Consider the following 23,732-nt stretch of genomic DNA (forward strand, 5'->3'; position numbering starts at 1 on the left):
TTCAGTTGCAAAAAGCAAAGTTTTTTTTTCTTTTTTGAAAATAATTTGGGGACCCACGGGTTGACCCAAGGGTTGAGAACCCCTGGTCTACAGCGCTGGCTCGGCGTGTGTTCAGCTGCGTGGCCTTGCCAGGGCCCGTCCGTGTCTGTCTGGGTGACACTTTACTGCTCTTCGCCCCCGGCTGCACATTTGACCTCTCCGCGGCGGTATTTATGCACCGCGCGTATCATCTTCTCCTCGAATGCCAAATCTATATACCCTCCTCGGCCGTAGGACGGTCAGCGTGGTTGTCCCCGTGATGGAAATAGACAGTAGATCTGCAACAGGGACGTGCACTTGCAATTGCAATTGAGCCCCTGCCCTTTTACCCGTCTGTAAACTAGTTCTGCCCTCTCCAGATCACGAATGCAGCATTTGCTATGGTGAAAGAAATGCAAATTCCCCTCCTCTCCATTCCATGCCATACTGGAAGGCAGCATTCAGGAGAATTGCTTTTTTTCCCCCTCCGAAGTATCCTGAACTTGAACGCAGCATTTTGTGTTGGACTAATTTGTTTCGAAATCCGTGTCGTACACCGCATCTCCAGTAGATAAAGAGTGCAGGGTTGCGCCTCGAAAATAGCTGATCTACAAGCTCTCAACGCGTCGCAGCGCGACGCGTTGTGAGCTTGTAGATCTGCTATTTTCGCTATTGTTGTCCAAAAGTGCCCTCTTACGGGATTTCAGCCCCTGCCTCTCTAACACTCTCTGCAGGCGTCTGATCTGCAAGATCCTTGGCACGGTATACACCGTCGTCCGGTTAAGTATACGAAGCTAAATGTCACTGCATGGAGATGGCGTGCCAACACGGCTAGGCGGCCCCGAGAAGAGGCGTGCACGGACACACGTACGCCTGTGTGTGTGTGTGTGGACACAACTGAAAGGTGCAGCAAGTTGCCAATGCAATGCATGAGGGCCAAACAAACCCTTGAACCCCGTCCAACACAAAAATATATCGCCTGTCTGTCTGTCCTCACCCCCCCTCCCCTCACCCTCCACACACTCAGTGTTAGTTTAAAGGAGTAGGTCACCCAAAAAAGTATTTACCGTCGGTGTGTTATTTGCTATAAATTTCACACCCCATGAAGCCTTGCATTCAGTGTTGATTTCGTCGACTAATACTTTGACGAAAATTGTCTTTTCACTGACGAAAAACTAAATGGAAACTTAATGAAAACTAAGCTTTGATGACTAAAACTAAGACTAAATATATTGACAATTTGGTCAACTTTTGGTTAAAACTAGAATAAAATGTTAGGAAGGGACTAGTTGACAAGAGATCCAGTATAAAGTAAAAGACACTTTACACTTGGTTGCATGTTGAAAATAGCACATCCATACAAGCTCGTAAAATCAAGTGTAAGATCTGTCATTGCGACGGCATCAAGGCCCGCCAAAATACATTTTAGTCGACTAAATCAACTGTAGATTTAGTCGACTAAAGTCTTATGATATTTAGTTGACTAAAACTAGACTATAACACCAAAACATTCCAGGTGACTAAAATGTGCACTAAAACTAAATGAAAACCATTCAAGAGACTATGACTAAAACTAAAATCTAAATTTGCTGTCAAAATCAACACTGCTTGGATTCATGGAGACTTTCCTGATTTAGTCGCATTCCTGCAGCTGATACTTCGCTAACTGGTCAGTAGGAGACTCAGCTGGTCATCAAAATATTGGCTGCAGAAAAGCGACTGAAACAAACCAAAAAATCTACATGAATTCAAGGCTTCATCACGCGAGTAATTCAGTGGTTTTCAACCTTTTTCGTATCAAGGTCCATTATTTATTCTGCATTTGAGCCACGGACCACCTGCCACCATTCGATGACATTTAGCCTCTCAGACCCAAAACTAAAGAATATGTTGTTGTTGGATACGATTTTGATGTGGTACCATAGTAGAGATAACAGGTTGACCAAAACAAAATGTAAAAAATATAAAAAATCTACATTCTCTAATAGTGTAGTCATCATAAATTAAGCAATGCTGATGTTTAACAATAATCTAACAGTTAGATTATTGTTAAACAGGAGTTAGATTCTAACTCAAGAGTTAAATATCTATAAGGGTCAATTTGGCATACCATCATTTAGCTGGGGACCACCTGGAATCATGTTTTGGGCGAACTATGCTCCTTTAACTGTGAGAGTTAAGTGAACGTTGAAAGATTTTGCGCGTCACGGGGACGGCAGCGATCCGGGTCAGGTGCTCTTGCTGTCGGTGTTGTTTTTGACAGCAAATTTTGATTTAAGTTTTTGTCATAGTCTCTTGAATAGTCTCTCATTTAGTTTTAGTCACCTGGAATGTTGTAGTGTTCGTCTAGTTTTAGTCGACTAAATATCATACGATTATAGTCGACTAAACCTACAGTTGATTTAGTCGACTAAAGTGTATTTTGGTGGGCCTTGATGCCGTCGTAATGGCTGATTTTACACTTGCTGAGCGCGACACGTTGTGAGCTTGTAGATCGGCTATTTTCAGCATGCAACCAAGTGTAAAATGACTTGTGTCTTTTACTTATTGGCCTACTATAGTCCCTAACATTTTAGTCTAGCTTTTATTTGTTGACGAAATTGTCAATATATTTAGTCTTAGTTTTAGTCACCATACCGTAGTTTTCATTTAGTCATTTAATCTGTGAAAAAAAGGTCATCAACGAACATTTTTTTTGTCATAGTTTTAGTCAAGGGAATCAACACTGCCTGCCGTGACAGACAACGCAGAGGCATAAAGGTGCAGGCGTTGTGGGAGTCCATTGGGGACTTGTGTGCATCATCTGCGTCTGACGTCACCTTTGATCCGGTCTCGGGCCGACTCCGCCCCTCAAACCAAAGATTTGACACGCTTCGAATGTGACAAATGGGGAGTGAAATGTTTACAGTGGGTACAGGAAAGTCACCTTGACTGGACTGCTGAGTGGTACGATGGTTTGTCCCGAGTACAGAGCATCCATTTCATCCATTTGAAAATCAATGTGTGCGTTTTTTGTTTGTTTTTGTTTTTTAACTCCAAATCATGAGTCTAGCAAACATTGTTACGTACAATGTTGCTTAACCACTATATAAAAGCCTACTTGGTTGTACGACAAACATATTTGCTATTACTGCTATAGGAGAATGTGTGTTTTATTTGAAGTAAGACATTAGAAAACCATACACCTTATTTTTGTCAATTCTCACCTATAATGACATGCACAAATATTGGGACTCTATATGTTTGAAAGTGATTAAACTCGTAACAGCTGCACGGAATGAGCAATTAGCAGATAACATTCTCGTGTTCCGCGTAGCATGTTTGTGGTGTGTTTCGGGGGACCATGTTGTGTTATGGCGGCACGGAGGCGAGTGGCGCCCGACAACCCCCCTCCCCCGACACACACACACACTTTCCTCTGCGGTTCCTGCTTTTTTCCTTTTCTTTCCTGAGATTCCGTGGCGCCCCGGGGGCTTAGCGAACGCTAACAGAAGCTATAAGGTACATATATACGCCGCCGTGGCAGCCAGTGGAAGAAGGCAGGGCATGGCAGACACAATCAGCCAGAGTCTATCCGGACTCTGCACGTCTCCTGCCTCTGCAGGGTTCACCAGAGGGTCAAAAATGTCACCACATACATCACAGCTGTAGCAGAACGGCACACACTCGGTTGCCATGGCAATCAGCCATTTTCCCCTCCACCCTTCTCCTCCCCCCCCCCCCCTCCTCCTCCCGCGTATAGCGCTAAGCCAAACAGTGGTGGGTGGGTGCCCGAGACGCAAGAAAGGAGGAAAAGACAAAAAGGAATTGTGTGTGTGTGTGTGTGTGTGTGTGTGTGTGTGTGTGTGTGTGTGTGTGTGTGTGTGTGTGTGTGTGTGTGTGTGTGTGTGTGTGTGTGTGTGTGTGTGTGTGTGTGTGTGTGTGTGTGTGTGTGTGTGTGTGTGTGTGTGTGTGTGTGCAGTTTGCGTTGAGTGTTTGTGTATACGTATGCAGGGGGTGGGGGGGGGGGGGGGGGTGTGGGTAGTGTTTATTTGAACCCGAGTGTGTTTCTGTTGCTGTTAGCTGAAGAGCCGACGGGGACTATGTATGTGTGCCGTTCTCCTTGTTTGGTCTGGCTATCTGTGGTGTGTCAGCTGTACGCGCGGCGGAACGTTCTCCGTTTGGTCTGGCTATCTGTGGTGTGTCAGCTGTACGCGCGGCGGAACGCTCTCCGCAACAATAGCCGAGGCGTCGGCGATGCGGGGCTGTGGCGTATCTGATAAAAAAAAAAAGTGGTGAAATGATTGGTGTCAGAGCGCCGGGGCTCCATTGAACATGATCAGGCTGTGTGAGATGCATGCATGGTATGGGGCCCGGGGCTGCCTGGCTGGCTTTTACCAGGACCATCACTCTCACAATTAAACACGCATGGGGAGAATCCTTCATCACGGGAGCGGGGAACAAAGCCGCCCTGCCCTTCCCCACGTGCTCCAACATCTCGGTTGAGAGAGAGAAAAAAAAAAAGCCTGTTTCCGTGGCAACCAAACTGCCTCTCTTTGTCACGGAATGGAGTGAATATAGGATGGGGGGGGGGGGGGGGGGGGGCATGACATTTCAGGATGACCGCCACCTGACCTCTAAGGTGAGCATGCCCCACCTCGAGAAAAGTTTTTGCGGAGTGATGACAAGCCGCGCTTATGGAAAGCTTTCACGAAACACACCGTGATGCTTTCCAGATATGCATATATATATATATATATATATATATATATAGCACATTGTAGGCATTCGTAAGGACTGAAGTGTATACCAAGTCTGTCTATAGCAGCGGACATCTTTTCCTCTACTGCAGAAAGCATGGGGACGGTTAGGGTTAAAAGTACAGCGAGAAAGACAGACATCATCTGCAAGTCTGGGCAAGGAAATAGGGGCATACACTTACATACACTTAGCAGAGAGTAATGGAGAGTAAAAAATGCCACTGGTTGGGTCAAACGAGCTGGCGAGACAAAGGCAGGAAGGGGGAATATAAGTGAGACGGCGTTTTAATGCCTATAACCGTGGGGTGGCGCGGAGCCACAGCAAAGCCTGGCGCGAGCCGTGCACGTTGTTAATGTAGCGCCGTGCTAATGGGCTCAGTGACATATGAAGCCCAGATTGGAGCAGAGGCGGCAGCTATAGGGCGATACCACTGCCGCCTCCCTCAGGCCTGAGCCATGCAGTACAGCGCCTCCCTCAGGCCTGAGCCATGCAGCACAGCACCGAGCAACACGGCAACATACGCTGCGAGGACACGGAAGGTCACGTCTGTTGAACTTCCGCCGTTATCAGATTATTAAGTCACAACATCTTTTGTTCACCTCGAAGACTTATATATTTGACTATTTATGCCACTGTTCCTGGAAGCGTAGAAACAAGCTAAATCAAAGTATACGATTTTGTTTGTTTTTCTTTAGTTTCTCCTTCACGAGTGTTCTTAGAAAGACGCCCTTTTGTGCCAAGTTGCCTCCGTTCTTAAACAAATTCCAGCGGTGCGTGATGATGTGACATCTGTCGCTGCCGCACAGCAGAGGCATCAACCGCCATTTTCGTTCAATTTGTTCCCGTCAGCCACATATCTCTCTCTCTCTCTCTCTTTCCCTCGATGGTCCTACGGGCTGTCCAGATCTCACTTGTCGTCTGGCTGCCATCTTCTGTTGGACTGTTATTGATGGTATCAGAATGGGATTGTCCTCTCAGCACCGGAGCCCCCCCGAGCTAATGGGCTTTCAAACACTTTATTGTGAATGCAAGCCGTCACCGCGAGGCGAGATACTATCAGATTTGATCAAGAGGACGATGGCGGAATAAAATGCATTTCCAAAGGCATATAAGCGTTGTGTGTCTGTGTGCGTATATCTGCAAACGGGGAAGAATCTAGAGTGTGTGTGTGTGTGTGTGTGTGTGTGTGTGTGTGTGTGTGTGTGCGTGTGCGTGTGTGTGCGTGTGCGTGTGCGTGTGTATTTGCAAGGGGGAGAAAGCCAGAGAGGGAGTGAGAGAGAGAGCGATAAGATAAGAAAAGAGAGAGCGAGAGACTTCATAAGCCATATTTCATTTAGGGCTTTGCGCCAACGCCATTAGTTGCTCTTGGATCACCCTTATCTGTGGAAGTCTTTTCATCTGCTCCTTCCCCTGCTTCCATCTCCCCCTTCCCCTTCCTCTCCCCCTTCCCCTTCCTCTCCCCCTGCATCCTTGACTTCCCAGCACAGTTGGAGAGTCACACTGCCTCTCCTGGTCGCTCAGGGTATAAAGCGCGTTCATCTTTGGCAGACGAATGATGTCAAACCGACATATTTATATTCATTTAGGACCGGGGGAGGAGGAGAACCCATCTGTGACGGATGTGATGGGAGCGGCTTGTACGTGCGTTTTGTGTGCTTGTGTGCGTGCATGTGTGTGTGTGTGCATGTGTGTGTGTGTGTGTGTGTGTATGAGTGAGCGAATGGCGCGTGCGTGCGCGTTCGAGAGTGTGTTCCTGGGTATCCATCGCTTGTGATAAATGGTTTGTGCTTGTGCAGGAGAGCTGATATTGTGTGTGTGTGTGTGTGTGTGCGTATGTGTGTATGTGTGTGTGAGTGCGTGTGTGTGTGTGTGTGTGTGTGTGTGTGTCTGTGTGTGTGTGTGTGTGGGTGTGTGTGTATGCGTATGCTCGAGCGAGGTCATTCCCCGGTCAGTCGTTCAGGCTGTGTGATGAATGAAGAAGCGAGGTGGCTGCAAAGCCGGAGAGATTCAGGAGAAACATTGTTCCGCAGGGTTAAAAATCGCTCTGTGTTACGCCAGGGGCTGACGGGGGAATGTTGCAAAAAAAGAAAAAGAAAATACAAATAAACACGAGACTGCAATTTGGAAAGGTGTTCATCATTTCAAATGGTTAATATGAAGTCCAACATGGTAATAAGCTAGTAAAATATTAATGTTGGCCTGCTCAACGCGGTGTTGTGTTTTCTGCGAGATTTTTTTTTTGCAACGCATGGAGAAAAGAGGACGTGTGTATAGTTCCCTCTGTCGGCCTGTCGGTCCGTCGGTCCGTCCGGGCTTCCCCTTCAGGAGATGGAGAGCTGGAAGTGTCTGTGTTTGGGTTTTTGGGGCAGAGGACCAGCGGGTCAAAGACATCTGACTTCAAACAGGAAGTATCAGGTTGCGCCAGGCAGGAAGTCCACGGATCAAACAGGAAAGACACATCGCTCAGAGGAGGCTACTGAACCGCTGGCGGATCCACGCAGTCTGCCGTCTGTCAGCATGGGACTGGAAAATAGTGCACGTGTGTGTGTGTGTGTGTGTGTGTGTGTGTGTGTGTGTGTGTGTGTGTGTGTGTGTGTGTGTGTGTGTGTGTGTGTGTGTGTGTGTGTGTGTGTGTGTGTGTGTGTGTGTGTGTGTGTGTGTGTGTGTGTGTGTGTGTGTGTGTGCGTGTGCACGCCACATGCTTTTGCCTTTAGTCATTGTCAGGTATGAGCATGCATGTCTGCACGAGAGCACGAGTGATGTGCCGTGCGCCAATCTCTAAAACACATTTCGGTCCAGATTTGATCATTCATAACTAGCGAATACCACATTAGTGGTGAGAACTACAGCTATAATACCGGTAGCGGCAGAGAGATAAAAAAAAAGTGATGAGAGAAGGAGGCACTGGAGCAGCTCAGACAATTTAGGCCCTTACTTAATTAACAGGGTGCAGGTAAAAAGCGACAACGTTTCGATGTTTCAGTTACATCTTCGTCAGGTCATAAAAAAAAGTAATGTTTTATGTTTTGAAGCGGAGGCAGTTGACGCGAGGCGATGAACGGAGAAAAGGCTTTCCTAGATGGAGATTTGAAAGAGGTCACTTCTGATGATCTATAAGAAACCGCTGGGAAAGATTTGCGTGTGTGAATGCAGTGTGTGTACTGTATGTGCGTAGGTTTGTGCGCACGTGTGTGGTTGTGTGCGTTTGTGCGTGTGTGTGAATATGTGCTTGGGACAGCGTGGTCAGGCAGAGAGAGGTGCATGGTGGGATCGATGTCCACACCTCGTCCTAAATTATTCATCCTGTCAGCTGGCCTGTCCGCCATCGCAAGGCGTGAAACCGCTGACCACGGGCTTTACCCCCGTGCATCCCCACGGATTCACCTCTCTATCCCCTCCTCAGCCCTCACTTCCTCCTCTCTCTCTGGCTCACACTCTCTTTTGCTCGCTTACAGCTAGAGACTCTCTCAGGCACGTGCACACATAAGACATCAAAGGGGGCTTCAGCCCCTGCCCTTTTACACCGTCTTTACTATGGTGCCATGCCATATCGGCATTCAGGGGAATTGTCTTTTTCCCGAACTCTCCTGAACTTGAAGACATGCAGCATTTTGCGTTGAAAGAATTAGTGTAGAAATCCACGTCGTGTATATACGCCACATCTCCAGTAGCTAAAGAGTGCCGGGTCGTGCCTCGAAAATAGCTGATCTACAAGCTCTCAACACAGCTATTTCTGCAATCTTGGGCCAAAAAGTGCCCTTTTAGGGTATTTCAGCCCCTGCCTCTCTAAGGTTCTCTGCGCGCCCCTGCTCTCTCTCTCTTTTTCTTCCCATTCAGGCCTGATTTTATACGTCATCGTACAACAACGTTGTGTGTGCCGAAAATAGCCCATATATGCAGGCTCACAATGAATGGCGAGCTTGCATACTATTTTCGGCGTGTGTGTGTGTGTGTGTGTGAGAGATGCCGTTGCACCACAGAGTATAGAATTAGAAATGTACTCGTTTGTCGTTTCCCTGCTCCCTGTGTCTCTTGTGCCTCTTGCTTCGTCTCTTGGCCAGTTCACACTCATAAAAGCAGACTATATAGTCTCAATGCGTTTTACTGCTTACTGGTTAAATTAAGGTTAAATAAAATTGCTTATTTCATCTCTCCATTTCTCTCGCCCATTTCTGTGTCCCTCTTCCTCTTCCCCCCCCCCCCCCCTCTCTCTCTCATTATCCCTTCCCTTCTCTCTGTATTATCCAATAGCCTGTCCTTTCATCTCGCCTCCACTGCTGTTACTCAGCCATCTTCCTCATTAGTCTTCAAGTCCCACTGATGGTCTCTCTCTCGCTCTCTCGCTCTCTCCCCCTCTGCTCCCCTGTGTTGCTGACTCAGATTATAATGTGTCGGCTTTGTACTATGTTTATGTTTGTGTCTGTGAATTCTGCCCCAGTGGCCTTTTGCTAGTCGGCCATAATCCTTGCAAGCAGCCGGAGGCTGGTCAGCGTGTGTATGTGTGTGCGTGCGTGTGTGAACAGTTTTAGTGTGTATTCATGCACATACGTACAGCATGTGCGCATAAGTGTCCATGTCCATGAGCACCTGCGCTTGTATAGAATATGAAGTTCAAGTGTTACATTGTGCACGCGTGTCAGTCTGCGGCGAATGCATGTACATATGTCGGCATATGTGTACACGAGCATCTGTGTGCATAATATACATCTGTGTGTGCGTGTGTGTGTGCATGCGTGCGCGTGTGTGTATGAATGTGTGTGCATGAGTCAGTAGTGGTGACACGGCCCATACATCACAGCCGGGGCCTGTTTGATTACAGGCAGAGGGGCCCCGTGATTAATCGCTGGATTCAGCCTCCTGGCCCGAGCTGTGACACTCGGTCACAGAGCATCTGTACTGCCCTGCCCACCCCCTCCCCCTCTGCCCCGCTCTGCCCCTAAACCCCTCACACCCCCCCATACCCCCCTATCGTCCACCCCCACCACCTCTGCTACACACCCTAACCTCCTATCTCCTACTATACATCTACAGTTGTGGAAGTGTCTTTTCCCAATACCTCCTGATCTCCGGAACATCCCCATAGAGTACCGGAGTCCCCTCGTTTTTCTCCACGGAGAATATACTGTAGATTGGGCCATCTTAAAATCATCTCATATAAGCATTCTGGTCCAAAACGAAATAAGTGTCTCGGCAAGGCTCTGTATCGTTTACGATACTCATATTTAACGGATTCTGTTTCTGGTGAAATTTTTACTAATCCCACATTATCGTTTCTCAGAGTCAGTTGATTTGTGACCCAGGTAGGATTGTGTAAATTACGTCACACTTCAGTGCACTATCTCTCTCTCTCTCTCTCTCTCTCTCTGTCTCTCTCTGTCTCTCTCTCTCCCGCACCCCGTCCCATGCCTTCTCCTAGCCCTGCTCAACTCTGCTGCACCCCATACTGTATACCTCAGTGGTCTCAAAAGCCAAATTCCAATACCCCAGATCTTGGCTACTCGCTCACTCACACCTGCTCGGTTACAATAAAATTGGTGACCTGTCGAAATATGTGACCCTCTCGTGGACATCGCATAACTTACATGGAGGTCTTTAAATACGTGGCCTAGATACCGCTAGGTTGAACTCTGCTAATAAACACACCGCAATGATTTATGTTCAGACACTGACGTTATGTGACTGTCTACACGCTTGTCACGTATTTCAGCAGCTCACCAATTTCACCGTAACACCGACATGCTGCAGTGGCCGAGATTTTGGGTATTGGAATTCGTCTAAACTTTTCAATGTCAACAACCTCCAAATGAACATTTGGCCACAGACACTAATCTGAAAAACATTCTGTGCGAGGAACCGGAATGGGTTTAGATCTGGACCCTACGAGACATGCAGAGTAGACCCAAAGCCATAGAGTAAGACAGAGTTACGACAACTCCGTTCACTTCATGGGGCCAGTCCAATGGCGGCTCTTCTATTGCCGAAGAGCATAGCGACCAGTGACAAAGTCCTGGACCGGAAGTTGGCAGAATGCACTGGACTCAGGCAACAGCCCAGCTTTAATGATCTTAAATCCCTTTATTTTAGATCGTTAGATCGAGACTTTTGTTGTCACTGTACAATACTTTTAAAACAGTCGTCATGTTGCACACATGCCTAAAATAGCTCTTATTTGCGCCGCCCTCGTTGAAAACAACAGACATCTTCTATGATCCTTATACCACCTTGTCTGTTACATCACAAATAATCAGTGGTGTGAAGTAACTCAAAATACTTTTACTTAACTACTGTACTTAAGTACAACTTTGAGGTATTTGTATAAGTTACATGAGTGTTTCCAATTTCCAATACTTGTACTTCTACTCCACTACATTCCAGAGGCAAATATTGTACTTTTATTCCCATACAATTATTTTAAAATGTTGGAGATTTTAGGGTTTTATTTTGATTAGAAAACATTAACCACTTAAACAATTTCGTCCATTTGAAAAAAGCTGATCGACAACAGCATTGTCGGCTATTTTCAAAAGATTTTGTACACATTTTGAACTTGTGAAATGGGTCATTCTGCAATATGAGTACTATTACTTTTAGTACTTTAAAAGTACATTTTGATGCTGATACTTTTGTACTTTTACTTGAGTACATTTTGAATATGGGACTACTTGTAACCAGTGTTGGGCATAACGGTGTTTAAACAAACGGCGTTACCTAACGTCGTTATTTTTTTCAGTAACTGGTAATCTAATTAATTACAATTTCCATCGTTACAACGCCGTTACCGTTACTGACAATGACATGTGCTCCGTTACTATGTCAAGCGTCCCCAAGCTTTCTGTTACCACGGGCCGGCTGACAGTGTGTGTGTCTGTGTGTCTGTGTGTCTGTGTGTCTGTGTGTCTGTAACAATCAGACAAGATGGCTTTCACAAATTGGCGGTACAAGGCCAACGGCCGATGTAATCTTCCTAAAACCGGCCGAAATCCGCGCGTGCATGCGCATGCATCGCTGCGTAAAATGCGATATTTTGGGCTTGATTAGAGCTTAATTTGACTTAGTTATGAAAAATACGATGATAGCTTAGCATTCCGGACATCTGATAGTGCTGCACAGTAGCAAAGATACTACCGGATATTTTGATCGCAAACCGGAAGTGGTCATCGCTCACTCGCTCTATTTGGTCAGAATCGGCATAATGGTGACGTTACCGCCACCATCAGGACTGATTGTCCCAATACTATAGTCTTGCCCCGTCAAAATGAGATATAGTGTGTATATCGCGGATTTTTCTTTTGGCATTCAAATTATGAATTAAAAATATGAATTTATGTCACAGAAAAGCTGCTTTTGGGAGTGGCAGTCCAAGGGATTTTATTAATTTACACTAAAAGCACTGTAGTGTAGTCCAGTGTTTTTCTTTATAGTTGACAAATGTATACATGTTGCTCTGTTTTAAACCAAATTAAGGAAGAATTTTGACTAGCACAACTGTCACTGAATGGAAAATAGGTTACTTACTTTTATTTCAACATATTGAGACTTAAAAACTGGACTTTTGAGGTCCAAAAAGTTTAAGACCCACTGGTGTAGGCAATTACACCTGGTTTACTGTTGTTATCTACCAGTTGCTGTGCGTTGAGGTGCAATACATATTATATTGAAGTGCAATACATATATTGAAGTTGAAGTTTATTTCTCCCTCATGGCAAAGGTTATTATGTGTAAGTTGTAAGTATCTGTCTATGCTGTTCTACTCTATGCACCTGGCTTGTGAAACCTGCTCCCAAAAACAATCCAAATTCTTTGACATATTACAACTTTTTTACGCAAATAGTTACTTTTCCTAGTAACTAGTTACTTTTACAATAGAGTAATTCAGTTACTAACTGAGTTACTTTTTTGGAGAAGTAACTAGTAACTATAACTAATTACTTTTTTAAAGTAATGCGCCCAACACTGCTTGTAACGCAGTACATCTACATTGCAGTATTGATACCTTTACTTAAGTGCAACATTTGAGTACTTTTTCCAACACTGCAAATAATACTTCCATTCTACATCCTCCAACTCCATACCTCTCTCTGTCACGCATAGAGTAATAAAACTCCCCCCCTATTAATTTCGATGGGAGTTGCTCAGTGGCGTTTTTAAGCACCCGGAAGACTGCCGGAAGTACATTTATAACTCAATGGCTCAAGTGAGCGGACGTTGAGAGCGGACCTCAAAGTTGACGTCCGGGTTGACGCACGTTACGCACATGACGTCATTGTACGTCCGTCCACCTCCATGAACGTGCTGCAGTTCCACTTTTCGCCAGTAGGTATAGTGGAAGCTTCAACGTTGGATAGCCTTACTGGGGGCTTGATGTCATGGTGCGTGTCAGAGGTGAATACCCAGAAGCAGAACAAGGCAGGCAGGCAGATCAAGTCCTGCAGTATTTATTAACATACAACAGGCTTACAGCGGGACATACCCTGGCAAGAACACACAGTAACAATGATTGTAAACTGGCACGGGAACACTGAATATATTTTATTTGAGGTTTGGGACTATTAATTGATTCAGCATGAAGACTAAAGCATTCTAAATACATATACGCAAGCTTTGATCCCTGGTATAAGACTTGAGAAAGAGCGGACCTCCCGCAAAATGAACCGACAGAAAAACAATCACGAATCCGACACCTAGGAACGGATGTCGGAAATGCCGGTACATCCAAAAATATGGGCTCAAATTGCTTTGTGAATCCGGACCCATTGATTATCAACTGGCATGAGAACACTGAACACAGGGAGGCTTAAATACACAAGGACTAACTAGACACAGGTGAAACATAACTACAATCAACACATGATTGGCTGAGACTGAGCAGTGAGACAAGACAGTTGGCAACAACCAGAGCAGACAGGAAACACTAGGAACATAACGACACAATACAAATACACATTTTCACAACACTCTCCCACCCTAACGGGGTGAGGTTTCCCAGAGTATGATTGATGTAAGAGCCAAATGGCCACCATGTGAATATCTCCTTGCCTACAGTATGTGTGTGCATGTCTGTTTGAGAGGCGACACATTGTAATAAGCTTATGAGCACGCCCCGCGTCTGTGGCCAACGTGGATGTGCCTGGCTCTCGCCTACAACAACTGCGGACTAGGGCGCCCGCTGGCCTAGTGGTCCATGGCGCATGCCACTTATAGACTTGGACAGCGCGTCCAAGTCCCATTCATGGCGGCCTTTGCTGCATGTCTCTCCCCTTCTCTCTCTCCCTCTTTCCTGTCCATCTTCACTTGATACTATCAATAAAGGCAGAAAAGCCAAAAACAAATCTTAAAAAAAAACAACTGCGGACTAGACCTTAGTATATAACTCTATGGATTAGACCGCAATGGAGGCCCGCCGTCTCAAGCAAACTTGAGCCACGCGAGAGAGACACCACCGAGCGAGCTAAAGCGAGCGAGCGGGTTGCCGCGGCGAACGTTGCGAAGTTCGATTGAGCCGACTCAAGGGCAAGGCCCTTCGAGTTGCGACCCGATATAGGCAGAGAATAGTAAATCATGTTCTGGTAGAGCGTTATTTGCTCGACTGCCACTCAAAGTGGCTACTGACCAGTGGCCAATCACAGCGTGTCCTCTTGGCTTGCACAAGTGCACTGGCCAATCACAGCACGACCTGATAGGCTTTCAACGGATGCGCCTGAGACACGCGGAGGGAGTGGGTGACGTACGGAGGGAGCTCTCATTTAGTTTCATGTGCTAGCCCAGTGGTAGCGGATCTACAAGCTCAAGAAATGCGTTGCTTTGTGCCGTGTTGCGCCGTGTTTCGAGCGCGTTGATGTGCTGCTTTTGGTGCTTTTGTGTGAGACCCTGTATAGTATTATCAAGTGTAGAGCGGGGGGGCGGGGGGTTTGGGGGGGTGAGGGGTGGTACTATGGTTTTATTTTAAATATATGAACATATGCCAATATAGATTGGGGCTTAGATTGTATCATGTGGACAGCATTGTCAGTTGCTGTCCACATGATACCTCTGCTGTCGGGAAGAGCCACCCAACTCCAAAATGTTCATTTCAGGAAATGAAGAAATATATTTTATTTTTTACAACAAAGCCATAGAGGGTGTGCACATGCATTACGTGAATGGTAAATCGAGTGGCAAAGTGAGAGGCAAAGTGACTTTAACGTTGTTTAATGCAATCAGATAGGACTTTTCTGTTTGGATGTATGGGCTGTCAGGCCAGTAAGTATTCTTTTGCCACTCGGTAGGCGTTCATGCATAACCTCATCGAAGTTGGTGTTGTGACTTTATATATTGTCAATTACTGTCCGTAGTGATTTTTACTACATTTCATTGGTTCAATATTTTTTTTTTAACCAACACAGACGTAAAGGGTGTTCAATAGCACTCAAAAACCTACAAAATGGAGTTCGGTGGTTTCCTCCCGACAGCAACGTATTTTGTCAGTTGCTGTCGAAAACGATAAATAAAAATATGTTCTGCCCAACAGTGACGATAGTAGCCTACACTTTAAGTTCTTCTTTATTGGTATGACTATATAATGACAGGTTTAAAAAAACAACTAATTAGGGGCCTACTATCTCTATTGTGGTGGAGAATTTTAAAACTTCCCCACTTTGCAATACCCTTATGGAACACAGTTTGGGAATCACCACGGCTTGCCAACTCGGACAGCATGCTCCACCGCATGCATGCTCCAGGCCATTGGCCGTCGGCACACCTGCCTTGTTCTCAGATGATTAAAAAAGCCAGGTTGTAAATCCTTGCACATATACACAGGACGCTGAGTGAACAAGCTGAGCACCGTGCCAAGGAATTTAGCTTGGTAAGGACATACAGGCCCGCTCTGTTACTCCGAGTATATCCCCTGCTTCCCACCATACCACCCAATCAACTGTTTCTCACCTTCACCTACATTCCGTGCCCCTAGACTTTCCCCCAGCATCTCTGCTACACACACACCACCACACCACTCCTCTCACTCTGCCAGCTGTGATCCTAACACCTTCCTCCATATCCCTATAGGCTATACCCCAAGGTGTCTCTCGGGGGGGTTCCAGCTACATTTGCTAATATAGCATCAAATTCAGTTTAACCACAATATTGTATAGGCTACGTCAGCTATTCAAAAGTAGCCAAAGGCTCACAACGTGTCGCAGGGAGCTTATAGATCTATTTTAACCGATTCCATGCCACCATTGACCCGCTGGCGCCAGTGCCAACAGAATGCACGAAAAAGGCCGCAAAGAAGACCCCGTGAACCGGAAGTATAGTTATAATCGGCCATTTTCGAGCCACCGCCGATCACCATTGCTAGCGTCAGAAGCGCTAATATGCTAACCGGGACGATAATTTTGTATTGAGCTCCTACCATCGTCCCTCACCTCATATCACTTCAATCTGAGCCTCAATTCCGCGAAAAACGCTGCTAAAGATCGCGCGTGCATGTTTGTGTGTGAGTTGTGGGATTTCGATGACGTCACACCATGGAAGCAAGCGTTGCCTAATGATGGGAAGCTTAAAATACTGTAAATATAATAGTATTAATTTTGGGTTATTACTTGCGCAAGCAGAGCGCGCAAGTACTGTGGTCGTACCCCTCCGTATACTCCATAAATGAAAGCAGCGACCATCAATTTACCTGATAGCATTGCTCCGGTTGCTATGGAGAGCCTCCGTCCCCACCAGCTATGGGATTTTTAAATCCAGCTCCATTGAGCCTCCATTATAACAGGAGTTTCAAAGCCGTGTATCTCTAAAGCTTCGAGTGCTGTCCATGGTGAGCTGTCGCACATCCCGACGATCGTAAATCATTTGTGACTTTGTCTCGCATCGCGCCGGACATGTAACTGTTTCTGACGAGAGCTAGGGGACCTTGACATGACAATATTTGAGAACCACGTACTGCTCTATACCTCTATGCCTTTCCCACCTCCTTTCCCCTCCTCGCCTATAATACACTCCCCATGCACTCTCCAACCTCGCCAACCTCCTGCTCATCCTTATGACCCCACCACTCTCACTCCCTATCTCTCTACCCCTATACCTCTTCTCTGTGCTGCATTCTGCAGCCTTATACCTCGCCCCACCATCCCGTTATCCACCCCCACCCCAGCCCAGCACCACCATATCTCCTTCTGTCTCCTCGCCGCTGCTCCCTTCACCCCGGCTCTCTCTCTCTCCGTGCTCCTCTCCTCTCACCTTCCGTTCTCATGCTGTTCCGTCTAGCCAGTTTTGATCCGCGGCTTTGCTTTTGATAGCACTCTGATGTACCACCTCTGGCCCCCATCCTGCCCCCTAAAGACGAGCACGAGCGTGCACACACACATATGTACGCACGTACGTACGTACACGTGCTTTCCTGGCGCCTAGCGTTAATGGCCCCATCCTACAAACCCCAGACGCACCCCCCCCCTATCAAAGCCCTCTAAATATATCTCAAATCCCACGTGCGTGCGCATGCACACACACACACACACACACACACACACACACACACACACACACACACACACACACACACACACACACACACACACACACACACACGAAATGTGCAGCACAACGCACCTAAGCATAGAAATAGCCCCGCAATCCCCCAACTCCTCTCTGCGGTATACTTGGGCTCCAACAGCTACAACATGCAGCCCGTCAGCCTCCCCTCCACCTGCCTGTTAAGGCTGTGAGATGTGGGTCCCTGTGGCCCCATGAAGGCAGTCCTCTAATCCTGGAGATAACCCACCCCGAGGCCGTAACCACTGGCCTTTTGTGCCTTGGCAGAAACCAGGGCTCTGCAGATATATAGCGTTCTTCATCTATAAAAAGGAAGGCTTCTCTATACGTTGCCGTACAACCGCTCTACTAGTTTTTGTTTTATTCAATTTTGAATTTATACCCGTTCAATCTCAACTTCAACATGGCTATTAATTTGTAGCTCTCTCTGTCTCTGTCTCTCTCTCTGTCTCTCTCTCTCTCTCTCTCTCTCTCTCTCTGTCTCTCTCTGTCTGTATCTCTCTCTGTCTCTCTCTCTCTCTCCCTCAAAATGTGAATAAATGCAAAATGCACCAGAAAATGTAGAGAATTAGGATGAGAGAGAGAGAGAGAGAGAGAGAGAGAGATGAGAATTATGGGAATGGTCCAACAGTATCTGTAGACCAGAATGAGAAGGCTTGTGAGAGACAGGCGCGCGCATGTGTGTGTGCGTGCGTGTGTGCGTGCGTGTGTGTGCACGTGTGTGTTCTAATAGTGTTTAATGCCCAGACTAATGGTTTCAGGAGGGAATCCTTGTGCAGAGCAGGAGTCCAGGCCTGGGCCGTAGAGTGGGCCGATCGCTGGCAGGACCATCCCTCATCCTGAGCCCGCGTGGAGGTGAGAGCCAGGGGAAACACACACACACACACACACACACACACACACACACACACGCGCGCACACACACACGTGCACACACACACACAAGCACGCACACGCACACCCTCATATCAGAGTGTGTGGGAGAGAGTGAGTGCCAGACGGATTGGGCTGAATCTAAAGGGAAGAGAGACAGGATTGGAGAGCTGCAGTATAACAGAGGGATGGGAACGGAGGGAGGGAGGGGGAGAGAGAGACGGAGAAGTCAGAGAGAAGACAGAAACAGGCCGTTGTGGAACGTTCCGTTCGTTCCGAGAATGTCTCATCGTCTCTGCAGAGCTAACAAGCCCAACAGTACTCTGGAAAAGATAGTCATATCCTCTCCCAGCGCTTGTGTTTGTTCCTTTCTGTTATCGCTACAATTTTAACGAGAAGATAAAGAGAAGTATAGCAAAGTCCATTAGTCATGGAGCACACTTTGAGGTGCATGGATCCTACTTCTGATTATCCATTCTACACTGAATACAATGTTCAATCAATGTAATCAGTTCAATCGATCATGATTGTGTACTGTATGTGCATAGTGCATGTGTTATCTATTTCTACGCAGTGCGCAAGCACGCACACACACACTCACACACACACATGCACACACACAGGCACACAGGCACACGCACACACACATACCACCAGTCTTAATATGTAAATGTGTCATTGTGTCAGGTGTGCGTTTAAACCCTGAGGTAGATGTGTGTGTGCGTGTGGGTGCGTGTGTGTACGTGCATGAGCGCATGTGTGTGTGTGTGCGTGCGTGTGTGTGGGCGTGTGTGTGTGTGTGGTAATAGGCCTACACCATTCCATTATCTTATTTGTCTCAGACCCATCTAAAAGACCACCACTGGGTCCCGGGACCCATTACACTGAAAACCTATTTACATCACTGATGGTGCCAGTAAATGTGTACTATACTTTCATTGGTTATATATTCATATACTACTCAATCTGGCCACCCTATTTTGCATGTTATTATATAGGTGAACATTTTCAAAATGTATTGACATTTTGTTAGTTGCTGTACATTGCTCTAACCACCACCAATCTACCACCAATCTGTACGAACGTACTGTATGCAAGCATGGGTGTGTATGTAATGTGTATATATATGGTATACACTCATACGCCTATGGCATGTACAGTATCTCTATGTGTTTTTATGTGTGTCGCATCCATGTGTAGTTATAGTTACCTTACCGTAATGGAACTATATTGCTGCTCTCAGGCAGAAATATCTCCATATTTAAACTTTTATTTCTTTAGTACATTTATGCCATGATATCATATAAGAGTGTCACACAAAAGTGGTGGAAAACAAACTATCTACAAGCTCACGTGTCACTATGTGAGGCGTTGTGAGTTTGCAGTATTAAAAAAAAAAAAAATTGTAAAGAAATGGTTTGGAAATGCAAAGTTCCCACCCGACAGCAACAATCTATTGGTGAGATGAAGTTGATAATCCAAATGCCCAAAAAAAAGAGATGGAAATATATTCATGAATAGTACCCGTTAACCTGCAAGGACCCCTTGTGTTTTTGAGTTTTAAGTGACTGTTCTGTCACTTATCTTTCAGGATGGCCCTGATGCAGGAAGGGGCCGCATAATTATAGGACTCTATGTATCTACGTATGCCTCAACGAGGATTCTGGAGACCTTGTGCAGGAGTTCATACTTCATAGTAAGTGACTGACTGTATAGTGTATACATGCACTATGTACGTCTTTTTTTTTCTTTCTTTTTTGCTGAGCACTCAAGCACTCTGCTGCTGACTCAAGTGTGACGCTATTCAAACTAATTGTACTTTCGTTCTATTGCATTGTTGTGACTTAAACAAATACTGTCACTGCTAATTTAGTCTATCGCTCTCCTCTAGTGACGCTTCATGATTGCTGATTATTAGTAATGACTAAACTGTTGGCTGAGAAAACATGGGCTCCTAATGGTTGCTTCATATCCTTTGATGGTCATACTTTACGCCGCATGACATAGTTGGCACACCAGTTTGTCACCGCAAATAGCCGATCTACAACCTCAGTCACAACACAATGGCCCCTTTTCCACCGGTTGGGAACCGGTTCAGTTCTTTTTGGCTCCAAAATTGGAACGTTAATTATGAATTGAGTGTGCAAAACCATACCTATATTAAATTGTTATCACCATGAAACTTCCCCAGTTTATTACTTACACAAAGACAATGATTTATTGTTTTACAAATCTTACAAATTTAAATATGAAAATTAGGCATATAGGAAAATATGCAAAAGCTAATACTGTGGAAGGGTTTTCATATATTCATTTACTTATATTGATCCTATAAACAATTTAATATAGGTATGGTTTTGCCCACTCAATTCATAATTAACGTTCCAATTTTGGAGGTCTGGCTCATGGACTAAGAACTGGTTCTGAACTGAACCGGTTCCCAACCAGTGGAAAGGGGGTCACAGTGAGGTTGTTGATTGTGGTGGGAGACACAATGCACAGCCAAGTAACATCAGACTAGATTACACTGCTCTGGAGAAAAGCTCAAGTGATACAGCCTCAAAGCAGAGTGCATCTCATTAGTCATTACCCACAGATAGATGGAATTCACATTTGCTTTTTTGTGAACACTAGGATGTGGATGAGACGATCACTGAGGGTGCCATTGAGAAGCTAGACCAGCATGGGGATCTTCACAATAAAAAAACACTGCCAGTGAGGACGATGTCAGTATTGTCATTGAGGGGGTCACGGTGATGCAAGATCTAGAGAATGTGGCCTTTGTATCTGCCATGTTGTTGGGACTCATTTACGCTCTGAACCTGAGTTACCCAAAGAAACGGAGCTGCACATTTGAGGTAGGCCTACTGCAGAAAATAATAATGGGGATGGATGGAGGAGTCATCAACAACCGAGTACTCACAAATTATACTAGTCTTTGAGTAGACTGAGTCTCACAGACTCTTGTTTGCCTCATTAAGGACAGTTTTATCTGTGTTTTTTATTTTTCCACTTTTGAAAGTGAAATATCCTTCCTTGAGTTGCCTAAAGTTGACCAAGCATGTCATGTTTTATATCTGCTATTGGTATACTGGTATAAAAAAGTGGTTAAAATCTAAAATGACACAGATGGCATTTGTGACAATTGTTTTGACGCAATTTGTCTTCATTTCGGTAAATGGATTTCATCTTAGTGTGATAAAGTAGGGCATGCAATTTCATTTCAATTTAGTTTAGATGGTGCGTACTGCCTTGCACTCATCTGAATGACACAGATGCTCTCATAGTTCTAATGGGTTAAATGAGTGTTTTCAATTTCTGTCTGATCAGTTTCTGATGTGCATAAAACTGAAAACTGAATCTCTCTCTCTCTCTCTCTGTGTGTGATACTGTGATTGACGGTACTTTCGAACGGGTATCGATTAACGTGCACGAAACGAGCACGTGCGCGACAATTTCACAGGACCGCGTTCACGTAAAATACGCTTGCGTTGTACAGAACAAAAAACGCAGGTCTCATTGAAAATGAATTACTAGGCACGTTAATCGCTGCCCGTTTGAAAGGACCTTAATCTTAATCTTAATTAACCTTAATGGGGACGGGAAAAAAATGGAATGATCTAATAAGATCGGTCACAGCCTTACTCACCTGCGAAGAGAAAAGCCTGGTCACAATATCAAGCATAGAGTGCATAGCCGGAAGTGTCGGTCCGGAATATCAGTCAGATGTATTTCCCCCGGATACGATATTTTTTTGACCAATCACAACACTTGTTTCATTCACAGAGAATGTAAACAGATTTGTAAAGCGTCAATGTCATTTCCTTGAGCGGTACTTCCGCCAAAATCCCGCTACTGCCGCCAAATTTCAGCAATGCACTCTACAGCGTATATTGTGACCAGCGTGATAATAAGATACAATTGTAAACAAAGCAACAGGTTGTCCAAAATGTATTGAAAATGTAAAAGAATGTTTAAGTGTTTACACAAAGGTATTAGGAATGTTTATAGGCCTATTTCGATAGTGTTTACTGTTTTACAAAACATGTTTGTTTTTTCTTTATTGATACTAGTGGGCAGAGGCTTTTGTGCTGGTTCCGGCGATCCGACGCACTCCCTATGTGGGGGTGTGGAACGAGTGTGTCAAATTTGAAGTCGGTGGAGCGAACGGTTTCTGAGTTACGTGGATCATAGACGTACGTTCATACTGTACAGAGACTTGGTGCATTTATAGATTTTACAGAATGCACTTTACTGTAATGTTCTCCTGCGTTTGAAATACAAATCAATGTTTTGAATTGTGTTGGACTAATATGATCATATCCTGTTACTGTAGCTGGAATAATGAACATGACTGAATCATTTATAAACGTAACTAGAAAAAGTTCCCCTCGGGGCACATGTCTCCACCAGGGCAGGTCAGGTTGTGGCCTCCTGGTGGCACTATAATAGGCCAATGATTTGAGACATTTTGTTGTCTGTTTATAAGCCAAAAACAGTCCGTTTGGGCTACGTTCACCGGCGATCGCGGGTTTGGGTGCTGTCAGGGACACTCACTGATCAGCCTGCGTCGGGGCCCACTGACATCTAGTTACGCATCTGCATTGTCCACTATTCAATCACTTAGATCCAACACTGTATTTTTTACCAGCTGCTGTGTGAAGCACAGCAGGGCTGGTTTATGAACGATTGTTTTGCCTTTCTGGACTAGCAAGCGATGTCTCTCATTGGCTGCCGTAGTGCCCGTATTAGCAAGCTATCAATCTCATTGGCTGCCGTATTGGCTGCCTCGACTCTAGGCAACCAGCCACTTTTTGCCTCTAGCCGACCTCTCAGCTATGGGATGCTAGCTGAACGTCATGAAGTCAAACCATCCGACACTACTTTTATGAAACTAAAATCAGACAGCGAGCGCTGCTGGTGATACGAACGGGTAACGACGCGGCCAACGGGATGCTAGCTGAACGGCCATGAAGTCAAACCATGTTTGATGAAACTGGAACTACCGCGGTACTACTACCGCGGACCCCCGTGCCGACCTCCGTGGGGACCCCCGCTGTACCTGCGGACCCCCACGCAGACTACGGCGGACCCCCGCGATTTTGACACATATGAGAGATGTTCTTTAATACCTGCCAAGCCAATGTCAACACTACAACCGACAGCTGTGCGTGAGGTGCGACATATAATGGTTTGGAGAATGGCCTACCTGTATACAAATACAACCAAATGGACCTATAACAGTCCATTTGTACAGTCTCACAGTTTATTGTTATAAAAGGGTCCTTTGGTTCCATTTGTAGTAGGCCAAGGCTACACTCACAGTTACAGTCACCTGGACAGATCCTGTTGTTGTTTCCACACACACATAAATACAGATAGACAAATATTTACATTTCACAGCACAATTCTGGAGCTATAAGGCAGCATTGATTGATTGATTGATTGAAATATTTATTAACAGTTTGCAGAATTACAGTACATTTCAAGCACAAACTCAAAACTCAATACAAAGACTGCTGGTAATTCATTGATAATTGATCAATTCTTGTTTCAGTATTGAGCGGATA

At 45.5% G+C, this 23,732-nt stretch overlaps 1 protein-coding gene across 1 annotated transcript in view; it reads left to right on the forward strand.

Moving 5' to 3' along the window:
* Positions 1–20,883, forward strand: part of LOC306939028 (uncharacterized protein) — a 38,214-nt gene extending 17,331 nt beyond the window's left edge. Inside the window, exons 6-8 of the mRNA XM_079523470.1 lie at positions 18,051–18,144; positions 19,754–19,858; positions 20,797–20,883. The gene's annotated coding sequence lies outside the window, so the exon portion shown is untranslated. The remainder of the gene's footprint in view (positions 1–18,050; positions 18,145–19,753; positions 19,859–20,796) is intronic.
* Positions 20,884–23,732: the final 2,849 nt, after the last annotated feature.

Source organism: Electrona antarctica, assembly GCF_951216825.1.
Source record: "Electrona antarctica genome assembly, chromosome: 15".
Lineage (NCBI taxonomy): Eukaryota > Metazoa > Chordata > Actinopteri > Myctophiformes > Myctophidae > Electrona > Electrona antarctica.